The sequence below is a fragment of the Capsicum annuum genome, chromosome 1 (assembly GCF_002878395.1).
Source record: "Capsicum annuum cultivar UCD-10X-F1 chromosome 1, UCD10Xv1.1, whole genome shotgun sequence".
NCBI lineage: Eukaryota > Viridiplantae > Streptophyta > Magnoliopsida > Solanales > Solanaceae > Capsicum > Capsicum annuum.
The window spans coordinates 240,295,332-240,307,416 of NC_061111.1; the positions used below are offsets into that span (position 1 = coordinate 240,295,332).

A 12,085-nucleotide genomic window follows, 5' to 3' on the forward strand; every position below is an offset into this window, starting at 1 on the left:
GATAACATACAAAGTATGAAAATGAAAAATTAAATTACGATATGAAAACAAAAAGATAAAAGGATAGATAGAAAGCAAGGATAGATAGAAAGCAAGTAATAAATAGACATAATGAATGAATGTATAGCAAACTAAGAGTATATTAAATCCCTAACCCTCTATTCGATATTATTCAAAGAACCTAACTCTTAGGTAGACCTCAAGGGAATCGAATTCTCAAGCAACCCTTTTTAAACAAGGTATCAACACAAGCTAATCCAAGTTTGCCTCACACTCTCAAAAGAGTATACATTCATAATTCATCAAAAACTACCTACTAAATGAAAGATAGATCCTATTTATAGTCTAGGTTAAATTATTACATCTTATGCGCCCAAAAGTGATTCATTTGGAAAGATCAAAGTATAGTAGCCCACTTAGTATCCACTTAAGCGTCTTGGGCGCATCTCAAAGACATATAGGCCTGTTTTGACCTGCTCTAGAAGATCTAGCAGGTTGGGTTCACCTCCAAAACATGTGGGTTGCATGTCATCTTTTGGGGGATTTCTAGCCTCGCTTTCCCTTCCTTTGGCTTTTTTGATGTCCCTTGACCCTCTTCGACAATCATCATCATCTAAATGACACCTTTTGATAGCACCAAAGGGTCGTCAAGTGCCTCTTGAATCATAAGCATCCTTCCCAAAGATTAGAAGGTGATTTGGATTGTATCAAAGAATAAACAACATAAAACAAAGATTGGAGAAATTTGATGAAGCTACGGATCAACTAACAACTAATTCGAGCCCCAAAATTAAAAGCCTTGAACGCAGGAACTGGATTAACACCCAGATTCCAGAAACAACTGATGTCATACCTGCATGCAAGGTGTAAGAAATAAATAAGTGTGAGTATCAATTCAAATATATTCAGCAACATTGTCGATCAACCAAAATTTGAAGCGACAACAAAGGTCTGACCTATACTACCTAAACCTGTATTTAACCTTAGACAAATACATGAAATCAAATAGACTTAAATTAACAATGATCTACTAATATTAGTTCAAATATTCACAAACATCAACTTCCATATGATATCATATATCCACCTCCACATTTTACAATTTTTAAGGACATTTATCCTTTTAGATCATGAATCGTCCAAGTAAAATCAGGGATGGATAGATGAATGTAATGCATATATTGTGTATACACTTGTTGCTCCATATAACTATATTAAGTCCTTAGTTTTGAAGATTGACAAATTCATAGTTTGAGACCTATTCCTTGAAGTTTATGTTGTGATGACAAAGGCTTATATGCATTAGGAGCAGGTTGGATTCACCTATTGCTGTCACAGTCAACAGTCCAGCTGGCACATAGTACAAAAGTTAGTGAAAAGTTGCTGCCACTTTTTTACCTCAACCAATGACATTGCTCCTAGGTTTTCTTGTGTCACAACATATAATGACCATCATCCTCAACAAGAAAAAAAACACTTTAATATACTTACAATTAAATATTATTTCGAAGTACTGCAGTGCTGCATCAAAGGCTGGAATTGTAACATGAAACTTATTGTTCATTGATTTGTATCTTTATTTCCTTATTATAGTTGTGCATTTGTAATTTATACTTAAATGCTAGCCTACATTAGCTTATGATTGTAATAGGTGTTGTGGTGTAACACTTTCTTTGTAAATAATCTAGAGTTAAGTGATTGTGTCAAGCTAAAGTTAGCTTGTGGAGTTCAGTTAGAATTAGCTAAAGGTGAGAAGCTATAGAGTTACTGCTTAGGTTTCCTTATAATCGAGTTATTTCTAGGAAACAAAGGATTATGAGGTTAATTCTTTGAGTCGGTATTCAAGAGGTTTCTTGAATATAGTGGAGATTAAAATCCTTGAGACTGGTCGTGGTTTTTCTCTCTTGAGCAAGGAGTTTTTACGTAAAAATCTTGTGTCCTTTACTTTATTGTACTCCAATACTTATTGTTTTACTTATCTCCTAATTTTTGCTGAGTAAGTGCATCTAGAACAGTTCCCTGAGTCAAGGAGGAACCCATCCCAACCCTTTATTTAGTATCAAAACAGGTCTTTCTTAAAAAGGCTAACACCTTGGAATGATCCTAAGAAATGGAGGTTCTACCAAAACCAATATTAAAAGTTACAAAAGATACTTACAGCTCTGAAGAAAACGAAGCAGCTCATATTCCAAAAAGGGTGCTCAAATTCTTGAGAATGTCGAGGGGTGCTTCTGGTAAGGGTGAATCTAGTAAGCATTGCAGTGAAGAAATGGGCAGTGGTACCTGCTACAAGTGTGGCAAATTTGATTACTATGCCACAAACTGTCAAATATATAAGAAGAAAAGAAATTGTCAGGTTCTTATGAAGTAAAACAAGAGAACTGAAGCTAACAAGATTGCAAGACAGGTAATTACTGTTTTCTGGGATGATTCATCAAGTGACTTAGACAAGTATGATCAAGAAGAAAGAACTTCCATTGTGGTTATAAAATAAGATGTTCAAGTTCGTGATTCATTCCTTGCTTTGATGGAGGACATAGATGAAAGTAAGGATAAACCTACTACACTCCTTGACATCAAAGAAAGTTTAGAGGAGTACTCCTTGAGTAAGCTGAGATCTCTTGCCTCTGTACTATTTGATTCTCTAAATGATCTTCCAAAGATAAAAAAGATCTAAAGAGACATGGAAAAATGTGAGGAAGAGGTAATTAAGATGATGTTCAAGTAGCTGAACTTCTTAGTGAAAGAAGAAGATTGATGGAAGAAGTGACAAAATATACAGATGAAACAATGAAACTGAATAGCAGAGCAACAAACAATTTGTAAGGCCCTTATATGTGAAAATGATGATCTGAATAAGACAGTAGATGATATCTCCATGCGGGATCTCAAGTGTAAATATGAAGGGAGTATATAATTCAATTGCAGTTGGAAAAAGATTTGACAAATGCCAAGGCTGGCCTATCTGCCTTAATGAACAGAAATTCTATCCTTGAGAAGGAACTTATAAAGGTTAAGACTGATCTTGAGAAATCTTGTAAGTGGACTGTCTCTTCATTAGTAATGAAAAATACTGAAAGCCAAGGAAATGGATCAAACTACTCAGCCAGACTTACAAGGAAAAAGAATACTCTCGCATGTACTCAATATGGAAAAGATTGTCACCTCAACAAAGAGTATTCTTCTAAGACTGGAGTCTTGAAAGATAGGAGAAGCTCCCCTATCTTTCTAAATAGGAAACAAAGATTTCCAAACTGGACTAAGAAAAAGTTAATTTTTCCTTTGTCATCTTATTGGGAACTCAGACTCAAATGAGTTCCTACATCTAACAAGTGATTAATGATGCAGGGAAGGGAAAGAGGGAGAAACCAAAATATATTGATGATAATTTTTGCTCAGAGATCATATATAAAGATTTAAAGTTTACTGCTTACTCTCAATGGAGACATATCTCCATATCAGTGGAATCAAGACAAGTACATGATGGCTCTGACACTCAATAAAAAGGAGGTTGTTTAAAAAGCTGAGGGATTTATCCATGGTACATCACTGGTAAAGAAAATAGGGAACTATTCTAATGAATTAAGAAACTGTAGAGCTGGTGAAGTTGTGTGAATATAGGAGACTCTCATGATTCTTCTCCTATGGATATAAAATGGTGAGTAGGTATCTGAGTTGAATAGTGCCTTATGTGTCTAGTTCAGTCCTATATCTTTGTAGATATACGCCCACGAAAAGGAAGAAAAGATATGAAAGTGGTGGTAAGACAACACAAAATCAATAAATTCAATCATCAATTAGGGACCTGGTTCCTAATCAGGTCAGTACCACTTGCTATTCATAAAGAATGACCATTCTAAATATTTAAGAACTGTGTCATGTCACTCCCCTGCTTCTTCTAAAAGTGATCACTTGTACTCCAAACTCAACAAACACATATATCTGATCGGGCATGTCTTCTCAAATATATCAGTTCCTTTAATCTCAACCGTAATTTTATAGCCTATATATAGCTCAAAATCCAATTAGATTCTCTCTCTTATTCAAAATCCTTCCTCATTCAATCTTATCATTCCCCAAACTACTATCAAGGAAATTAAAAGCTTGAATCTCTTTTGTACTCAAGTCCCTCCAACCTCTGCAAAAATGTCCTACTCATTTTTTACCAGAAAGACAAGCCTCTCTTATTACAAGTAATGGACACTCCAGCAGTACCTTCAGATTTAGAAAAATATTTTTCCATTACTAAATACACTTTCCTTTTCCTACAACAAACTACCAAAACTTACTATTCTCAAAAAATGATGAGCCGACACTATGACTCCTCCTTAAAAGGTAATACTAGTACCAATCCCTCCGAGAATAAAGTTTGTGAACCTTACTGTTTCACTAGTCTTGCTTACTAGATGATAAAATGATCCCCGGAGGATTCTAATGATAAAAATACAGTGCTTTCATCTGTGCTTAATCCATCTAGTGACTATGAGAGTAACCTAGGTGGTACTGGTGTTAAGGATATTAAACCCTTATCTTGGAGAACTTCAAAGAAAAGATCTGTTTCCTCAACTCCTAGGACAAGGTCAAGTACCACAAATATAATAAAAGAGGTACTGGAGAGAAGCAAGGAGAGTGCTAAAGGAATATGAATGCCCAAGAAATATGGAATTGATATAGTTAAACCACATCCTGATAGTGAGATTAAGAGAATGTTTGAAAGTTTGATCGACTATGAGAACAAGTCCCATGATTCTAATTTTAAAAAACATACTACTCCTATTTAGACAAATGTGAAGGAAGTAATAATTTCCTCTTAGAGAAAAGGAAAAGGTTTGATAGTACAAAGGCTGGTGCCATATGTCTCTAGTAAAAAAAATGTCTATCAATATTGAGGATAAGGGATCAGGTCCTAATGTCAAGTCTATGAGAACCTCAAGTATTTCTGAGTCTACATGAAGGAAACAGGTTCACCGAAGAAGGCTACGCCATCCTTAGAGAAGGGATTGTCTTGAGAAGATAGATGAAAGACCTTTAAGACTCAAGAAGTATTAAGATAAAGAGTGTTTGATCTAACAGTTACTAACATGCCTAGTATGGGGGAAATGCTTGACTAGATAAAGTTTTAGCATCGAGAGTACCTCCTTGAGTCACCTGTGCCCTAGCTGCATAAGAAAGAGGTAAGAATATACTATAATAACTTGGAAATTTCTGATAATGGTCTGTACGTAATGTCACAAGTTAATGGGGTAGATATGGGATTGGATGAAGATACCTTCTCTGAAATCCTTTGGGTTCCTACAATAGTAATTAAAACCATTAGATTAGGAGAAAGGTCTACACGGTTCTTAGGAGTGTATAGTGATCTTGAAGATTTGAATAATAAGTCTATCAATAAAAAGGTTTTAAAGGGGAGATATGAGTTGTTGTTTGAATTATTACATAAGGCCCTTCTCCTCAGATCTGAAAGAAGGGGTATTGTGACTGGCCCTAATCTTTGTCTCATGGAAATATTGTCCATATATATTAGAAGTTAAACCTCCCTACAATTTTTATTGAGTATTTTAATGCAGTCATGTTTGCAAATGATGGAAATCATACTTTAACTTATGGTTTTTGGCTAAATAGAGTGTTTGCCTACTTTTATGTTAAGTGTGCGAAGGAAAAAGTAGGGTCAGTGAAGTAGATATTCAAATTCACCACTCTACAAGAAAATGATTGTATTTCTAAGAAAGGGAGTAGGAAACCTAAGTCCTTTATGTCTGAGTTGATTAAGGTGGAATAGAGGCTGAAAGAAGAGGTAGCCATCCTAACAGCCACAGTAGCTCAGAAGGCTGCTGAGATTATTGTTTTGAGGACATGATCGGGTACATAAACAGATAAGGAAGCCAATTGTAGTGGAGAGTTGAAAACTAAAAATGCAGTCTTTCATGAGAAGGTAAAGAATTTGGAAGCTCAAGTTGAAGCCTTGATTGAGAAAAATGCAGATTTAACACAATAAATTCTTAAAGCTTATGTTGCAGAAATTAAAATAACAAACATACTCCTCAGGCAGCTGGATCGAGCATCTGGGACTTATTCATAACCCCTTTCCCTCCCATCCCCTCATAACCCCTGTGACACTTTGCTCTCTCTTGCTCTTGTTTTTGGTATCTGATGAGTAACATACACAGTTGTTTTTATTTTGTTTGGTTCTTGTTTTTGAATAACTATTGGTAATGTCTGTTTGGTGCTTGACCTGTTAATTTCTTAATGAAGCTTTACTTATGCTATCACCTCTCTCTTTTATATCAAATCTTCTCTTACTCATGTAAGTGTTGCCTTAATGTCCATAAATTAACATAAATGACTTATCTATGCCTAGTTTACTACCTTACCTCTTTGATGATGCCAAAAGGGGAAAATGGTTATGTAGATATGTATGAATAGTAAGATATGTGTAAATATGTAGTTCTGACACGTATGGATTAAGGTGTTGTTGTGTTGTCTGGTTGTACTGATTATGATAGAAGTTCTCTTATTCAGGGGGAACTTGATTTTCATTGATAGAGGGAACAAGGTGAAGGATGCTTATATTATTATAGGCATCAGTGATAGGGGGAATTGGTTAGGCAAACTATTCTGGCATGTAGTATTGTGGTTTATGTTGTATTGTTGAGGTATAGGTTGTGTTGAGTAGAAGTTGATTGAAGATGTTGAGTATACTGATCTGATTGTATGGGTTTGTCATCATCAAAAAGGGGAAATTGTTAAGTCCTTAGTTTTGATGATTGATAAATTCATAGTTTAGGACCTGTTCCCTGAAGTTTTTGTTGTGATGACAAAGTCTTCTACACATTAAGGAACAAGTTAGGCTCACTTGCCACTGTCATAGTCAATAGTCCAGCTGACACATAGTATAAAGGCTAGTGAAAAGTTGTTGCCACCTTTTTTCCTCAACCAATGAGATCGCTCCTAGGTTTTCTTGTGTCACAACATATAATGATCATCTTCCTCAACAAGAAAATGAACACTTCCGTATACTTACAATTAAATATATTTTTGAAGTACTACAACACTGAATCAAAGGCTGAAAATGTAATAGGGAACCTATTGTTCATCGAGTTGTATCTTTATTTCCTTGTTATAGTTGAGTCTTTCTAACTCGTACTTAAATGTTTGCCTACTTTAGCTGATGATTGTGTAGGTATTGTGGTGTAATACTCTCTTTGTAAATCATCTAGAGTTAGGTGATTGTGTCAAGCTAGAGTTAGCTTGTGGACTCCAATTGGAGTTAGCTACAGGTGAAGAACTGTAGAGTTACTGCCTAGGTTTCCTTGTAATAGAGTTATTACTAGGAAACAAAGGATTAAAAGATTAATCCTTGGAGTTTGTATTCAAGAAGTTGCTTGAATATAGTGGAGCTTAAAATCCTGGAGGCAGGTCGTAGTTTTTTCTCCCTTGAGCAAGGAGTAAAAATCTTGTGTCCTTTACTTTACTGTACTCCTATACTTATTATTTTACTTATCTCCTAATTCTTGTTGAGTAAGTGCATCTGGGAACAGTTCCCTGAGGAAATCAACCCAACCCTTCAAGCTAGCTAGGATTCGTTAGAGACTTGCAAAATTCATATATAGTAAAAGTATGTCTTTTGTTCCCACAAAATGAATAATAATATTGGACAGACGTGCCACTTTGATTCATTACACACTGGACATACATGCCACTTTGATCCCTATGAAATGCAATTCATGATTTGCAGGAATGCAACTCTGTCCCATATAAACAACAAGTATACTCCCAAGTAATGCATTTCATATCATGACTTATTTCAATTGTCAATTTAAGTCTTATCTCTTTTGGAGTTCAAAACCTCGCATACTCTATTTTCAATCATCAAATAACTAAAATCTTAGTTTTTAAAATTAAATGTCATCATAATCTAGCTTAAGTTCTCAAATAGTAGTAAAATCATTAACTTGCATGCTCAAAATTCACTTTCAAATAAATTTTACACTAATGATGCTAGCAAATCAAAGAAGATAGCTCAAACAAGTTAATCAATTATTTTAGCCCTTCCCATGACACTGATACCTGCCTATATTCTCATCATGGAGCCTATACGTGACTCTCATTTTTCATTACGCTCTTATAAAAAAACCAAACACATACACTTTGAAAAGAGTAAAATTAACCACAACTTTCCTTAAATGAACTTCACAAATTCAAATTGAAGTCTTTCCTTTTTGTAAAATTACTGAATGAGCTCAATCTGATCAAATGTGTATTCTAATAAGAAATGAAGCCATTGACACCCATATTGCAATACTTTAATTGCAGATCTAAAAGGTCAACCTAAAAGCCAATCTCGAGCCTCTCATAAGATAAAAACTAAAATTTTATTTAAAAATCATGTTACTCATAACTTAAGAAACTCAAATATAAAATTTCATAAAAAATGGAGATAACATAGACCTTTAAATTATTAAAATTTATTTATAAGTTTTAGCTCCAAAATCCCTAATGTTCCTAAATAAAATTTAAGATTTGAGAATGAAATCACAAGTAAATCATTGAAAAATATGTTAATGTAGGTTAAAAATCATACCCGCAGTTTCGTTAAACCTATAATGTAATGTAGGTTAGACCTTAACGAAACTGTCATAATTTCATTTCAACCTTGATATCATCAGATGTTGGCTTTGGTCAATCATGCCAAATTTCAAACCTTCTAAAGCAAAAACTTGTATACCCTTCCTCCAACTACGTCCTTAGAAACCATGTCAACCACATTCATATATCACAAATATCATAAATTAAATACGAGAAGGGTAAATAGTAAAAAGACATAAAAAGTGAAAATCAACTATTAGGGTTGTTACGTTATCCGCCATTAAAATACATTTTCATCCACCAATGTAAGGACAAGAAAAGTACCTGAACTATCGAAAAGTTTTGGATATATGCTCTCCTTGTCTAACATTGTCTTTCAAGAGGTTTCTCAACTAGGCGATGCTTCCAGCTAACCTTTACTGAAACTATTTCCTTGATTCCTTAGACCTCAACTTCTATATATTTATCTATCCAAAATGACAATGAACTCCTTTTTCAATATCATATTCTAATCCAAATCCATCGAATCACTAAATCACATGAGAACCATTAGAATGATACTTTTTCAATATTTAGACATAGACAACTGAATGCACTATTGAAAGACCCGAATGTAAGGCTAATTCATAGACCACCTCCCTAATGCAACGAAGAATCTCAAATGGATGAATAAACCTCGGGCTAACTTTGCCCTTCTTCCTAAACCTCATCACATTCTCCATGAGTGAAAATTCTAATAAAACTCAATCACCTATTATGAAAATTTTAATAAAGCTCGATCACCTATTATGAACTCCAAATCACTAATTTCTCTATTCATATAACTTTTTTGTCTACTATGGACTATCAAAAGTCAATTCTGAATTAACCCTCATCCTATTTATGGAATCTCTCAATACGCCTGTACCCCCACAACATAAATTTAAAAGAATCAAACCAACCAACTAGAGATCTATATTTCATCTTATATAAAGCCTCAAATGGTACTATCTGGATGTTGGAATGAAAACTGCTAGTATATGCAAACTTTGCCAAAAATAAGAACGGATTCCAATGACCACCAAAGTCATTCACACATGTCTTTCAACACCTGAATATTCTGCTCTAATGTCCATTTGTTTGAAGATGAAAAATTATATGTCATAACCCAAAAGTTGAGGTTATGATGGCACTTACCTCGAACCTAGATTTCGTCGGTAAGCCAAATTTTCCACAAGAAAGGCTAATCAAAATATGAAAGAAAACCAATAAATGCAATGCTTCTAGAATGAAGTCAAGCTATAATGTATACAATAGAAAAAAGCTAAACAAAATATATAAATTTTCAAAAATGGTGTCATAAGTAAAAAGAGCATCTAAATACGTAGTCTGAAAACTAAAAATACAAGAGTCTATCTCCTAATAATATAAACATAAGATAAATTAGAGGAGGTACAGAATTAGCCCCGAACTATAGAGTTCATTCATACCTTAAAAATTCAGCTACTACGGCATAAACTCAACCATTTCGGGTCACACTTGAACTGAAATCTACACCGAAAGGGTACATAAGTAAGAGTGAGTACGATCCACTTATACTTAGTTATCATTGATCGACTGAGCAAAGTAGAAATTTAAACAAGTAAAGATACTATAAGCACATCATCTGCATAATGAAAAGTTTTCAAATAGTAGCTCACACCGTCTTCACTAACAATTCTAAAATATATTAAGGCAAAAAGAAAAACTACACAACTTTCAAGTCTCAGCACTTAGAACAAGACCTTGGATGAGGGGGTGTTCGTAACCCATATACCTTTATAATATCAATGTCATATCTTAATCAACCTTATTGGTACATTCCTTAGTATAGGAATTTTAAAAAGTGTCACATTTTCTGTGAAAATCAGTGTTTCTCAATCAACCTTATCGGTATATCCCTTGGTATAAGTGTTTCATAAAATGTCTCATTTTCTAATACAAATAAATATTTCTCACTGGTACTAATATCCTGAGTATGTATAGGTGAAATGAGGATGTAATGCTTAATCAACCAGTATGAAGATAATGATCAATTCAATACAAGTGTTAATGAGCTCAGAATCAACTCAAATGACAATATCTCAGCATAAAATACATCACATGGAACCACTGGTATAAATAGTCATGAGACTTCAATAATATCATTTTAAACCCCTACTCATGTATATAATAATTAATGCTCAAGTAAATCCTATTATCAACAAGTCAAGCCCCCATTCGATCGACACAATAATAAATAAGGTAATTCAATGCACAAGCAAGGCCTAGAATATCATATAATGCCTCTACTTAGGCATTACAAAAAATATATCCTCTCAAGTTAACAACAATGTACAAATAAGTCCCCACTAGGAACACGATACTAAAAATATTTTCAAAAATATAACTCCCACAATTAATTTACAAATTCATAGCATGCTTTACATGAATGGTTATCTACCCAACTCAGTTTGAAAAAACTTAAACCATAACCTAATCCGAAGAGCTAAAAATCTAAGCCTAGACCTTCAATGTGGAGTCATTCCTTTACTAACGAGCTCGAAACAAACTAAATCTATCAAAAACATAATTGATGTATCAAAAGGAAGCTAATGATATCCCTATCAATTGTATTTAAATCGGGTTCAAAATTAGTTCAAAATATGAGTTTGAAAATAAAAAGGGTAAAATCAAAATTTTATGTTAGAAATATATTTTTCATATTCATAAGAGTGTACAACTGAAAATCCATGTGAAAGTGAGTAGAAATCACAGAAAAATCATTTCAAGAATTTACCAGAGAAATCTTCATATTCTAGTTTGAAAACAAGATTTAAAGATATTTTTTGAAGATATAGTTAGTGGAAATTAATGAAAATAAGAATTTAGAGCTTACTTGAGCACGACTGATGAAGAAAACCTTAGAAATTTTCCTTTCCCAAAGCTCCCCTTGTCCAAAAATGGTAAAAAATTAAAAAATAGAGTATTTATACTATTTTGTGAATAGTATACCTTACAGATGTGATTAACCCTTTGCGTTTGTGAGGGTTAACAATGACCAGGACAATTAAATGGTCTTGTATTTATGGTCATACCCTCGTGTTTCCAAAGGATGACGACCCGGACCACTCACATTCACGATGGTTTGGTCACGTTTGCGAAGAGGCAACTCCCAGCCCGATCTCGATTACCATTCATAGTTGCAGCCACCACCTCGCGATCTCAATGAAGGACTTTTTCCTTCTCCACATTCGTGACCAAGGGTCCATGTTCATGAAGTAGAAATTGTGCAACAGATATCCGCTATTGTATCAGCTAAATTCCACAACTTTAAAGTTTTGAATGGACCCCCGGGATTCAATTGGGACCCCATAAAAAATAAACTAAATATGCTACTAGATTTTTTACTTTCGGACCCAATGGCTTCGTCAGATTTTCTAAAAGAAGTTATTTAGGATAAATTAGCTCCCGAGACTCTTAAAAGCTTATTTTAACTAGT

At 34.1% G+C, this 12,085-nt stretch overlaps 1 long non-coding RNA gene across 2 annotated transcripts; it reads right to left on the bottom strand.

Annotated features, from left to right (window-relative positions):
* Positions 1–270: 270 nt before the first annotated feature.
* Positions 271–11,858, bottom strand: LOC107857325. Of its 2 annotated transcripts, none has more exons than XR_001670839.2 (4): positions 11,599–11,858; positions 10,056–10,116; positions 2,159–2,283; positions 271–853 (listed from the first exon to the last, which is right to left on the bottom strand). It is a non-coding gene; the product is annotated as an uncharacterized LOC107857325 (long non-coding RNA). The 2 variants fall into 2 exon arrangements; XR_001670840.2 differs by having other exon boundaries at positions 2,159–2,286.
* Positions 11,859–12,085: the final 227 nt, after the last annotated feature.